Source organism: Nicotiana attenuata, unplaced genomic scaffold, assembly GCF_001879085.1.
Source record: "Nicotiana attenuata strain UT unplaced genomic scaffold, NIATTr2, whole genome shotgun sequence".
Lineage (NCBI taxonomy): Eukaryota > Viridiplantae > Streptophyta > Magnoliopsida > Solanales > Solanaceae > Nicotiana > Nicotiana attenuata.
Window position 1 is genome coordinate 165,828 of NW_017670417.1, and position 3,112 is coordinate 168,939.

Consider the following 3,112-nt stretch of genomic DNA (forward strand, 5'->3'; position numbering starts at 1 on the left):
CATTTCATGAAATAGCTGACGACGAAATAGTACCCTGACGACTTGTCCAAAGGAGCGCATTGCTGAAATGAACACATCTGGCCTGATATAGAGCCCATATTCACATTTAGATCCATCCACAGACCTCAAGCTGATTCTAATCACACTGAACTAGGCTAATAACTTTTCGAAGGTCCATAATAACTCCCTTTTTCTCATAGCACACAAGAACTACCATCATAACCGGGGCAATTCTCCACAGTCCACAACCCAAAAAGTCGAGTTCCCTCCAAGCATAAATTCTCAAATTAATGATATCACCACCGTCTTCATACTTGGTTTAAATCTTCAATCAATCAAGTGACTACATGCCACACTTATACAATCTTCCTGTGGGGCACGCTTCCACGACCTTCTGTAACAGACAACAAATATGTGTATCCATACCACCAGCCGCACTAATGCTAAGAAGCGTTCAAGAATCCATAACCAGGATGCAAGGCCTTTTTCATAAAACACCGATCTCAGGTGATACCCACTTACTTTAAACATCGAAACTCCTTTACTGCTCATCCGAGCTCGCGACATCCTTGTCAACACCGAACTACAACCTTGATTCTCACTTCGAATTCCATACCACATACTGCACCAACATGCCAATATACGATAGAACACGATTTTCATCATAACTCCGTAACCACTAATAGATTAACACTTCATCATATAAAACTTTTCACTTAACTCACTTCAGGAGAACCATAGCAACACACAGGTGAATTCTCATAACCGTAGAATATGCAAATCTCTAAGTAGTGGTCTAAGCCACCATAGCCCTTCCGGGATCCGCCTACACATGACAGGCCATAACAGTGGAATACTTCTGAATAACATAAATTACGGCGGTCGACAAACCTCACACGTGCCATCACAAATCACTTGCATAACTTGATCACTACCACCAATATGCCAATTCAACTATGGCTAACCAATCTATCTTCTTCCAAATTAATTCTTGATTGCCTTAGAAATAATAATAACCCCATTCAACACATAACACACCCCATCCGCACTCATCCCGAGTGACCTTGAATCACGAGACCCCATGCTGTCTCAAATCCCACAAACCATTTCATACCTCCCAAATGCTACACTGCGAGTCAAAACATCATAGAACATTCTGTGCCTCTTCTCATAAGCTGCTACAAAGCTTGATTCTTAACCGTAGGCTCGAATCATTAGGCACCACGCTTTGCCCCTTTGAATCCACTAGGACCGTTGTTGAGAGCCACCCGTTCTAACTTGGCCCTGAATATAATCAACTCCATGAATCTTCTAGCACATGAATACCCTCTCGACGAAGCACCCGGCAGAATCACTTCCCTTGAAACCCGCCTCTATACAAGGCATACATCCTGAATTCCAGCTCACTCTCTAGCTGCACAAGTCCATTCACCCCTCGTGGACATCAATTAAATGTGCGGAAACATCCTTCCAATTCAAAGTTACGTATCCTTCTTCATTTCAAGTAGCTCCTTCTCGTTATATCAAATCTCCTGCCGCATAATAGCCCATACTTCAAATTAGATCTGTAGACCCCAATCATCAATCACTAAAATTCCCAAGTCGTTCCAAACTCTCCTTAAGGTGTGTAGTCATCCTAGCACAAAGCCTATATGCAAATTCGCCACTCTCCCACTTTAGCGGAACTCACCCCTCTAATCGGCCACTCGACCCTTGCTTCATATACCTGGCCTTCTAGAAATTTTAACCACCGCCTGACACTCCCCACATGTCTTTCCTCATCCTTTGCTGCTCAGTTGTTGCCTTAATAAAATCTATCTTCGTAGCACATGAACCCACGAATCGCTACTGACTTTAAACCCTTCCGGAGATCATCTTTCTCGAGTCTTCGACATTAAAAATACTAATTCAATCCTGAACCACCGCACCCCGTGATATCCAACAGTCGTTTCTCCAATATTATTTCACAGTATCCTACCCCAAGGGCGAATTGCAGAAGACTATAACACTGGCAAACTTAACACATACAATGGAGGACGACGACACTACATCGCAGATAAAAATTCCACCACGCTCGAAATTACCAAGTCTCGTTGCTCCATCACCCCAAATCCGGACATTCATAGGCCAATTGTTTTTCCTCCGCCGGAAGTGAAATATCATATCTCTAAATCGTGCACTGAGTAGATTTCATTTCAACTCATTCACCGCCCCAACACATAGTCAAGTCTCCTACCATCAAGTCAATACTCTGTGATAACCAATCGCGAGCATCATAGCAACCAGTGCATAGCCTCCAAGCTCTTAGGAGCATAACTATCGAACCGAAACGATAGAAAAATCCTTCCGCAAGGCGAAGACAATAGCTCACCCAACTATACTGGGAGAAACATCGCGCACCACATCTGTAGTTCCATTACAATTCTTCAATTCTCGATTAATAACAAGCAGTTCGCGTCGTGTAAGATTGGGTAGGAAGGAAACAAGGGCATAAGCCTCAAGGAATCAAGTCGCACGATAAGAAAATCAAGAAGTGGAATTTTTCCTAATAGTTACATAGCCTCTCGTAGATAAGTACAGACGTCTCTGTACCATTCAGCGAGACTGTAATAAACCGGCTTGTGATCCATGACTCCTATGAACCTAGAGCTCTGATACCAACTTGTCACGATCCCGATTCACCCTCCGTGAACCATCGTGATTGCACCTAGTCTCTACGACTAGGTAAGCCTAAATTGCGAAAAAGAAACCAAAATTTGCCGAAGTAAAACAATTTAAAATAGAAATAAGAAATAACCAGTGTATAAATGTGCCGCTCGGCATACACCATATTTAACTCTTAAAACCAATACATAAATCGAAGACCCGGAAACCCATGAATCACAAGCTAAGAAGTACTACATAGCTCTAACTCCAGAATGTCTAACAAGAACTAAAATATAGAAGGGCTAATACTAAACAACAAGAGTAGAAAGAGACTCCTCTGTCTGCGGACGCGGCAGATATACCTCGAAGTCGCTATAGCAGTCGTCTCGCCTCAGGGGTGGTAGGACTGAGTCGAAGTGCCTGGGTCTGCACATGAAAAACATGCACAGGAAGGGCATGAGTACAC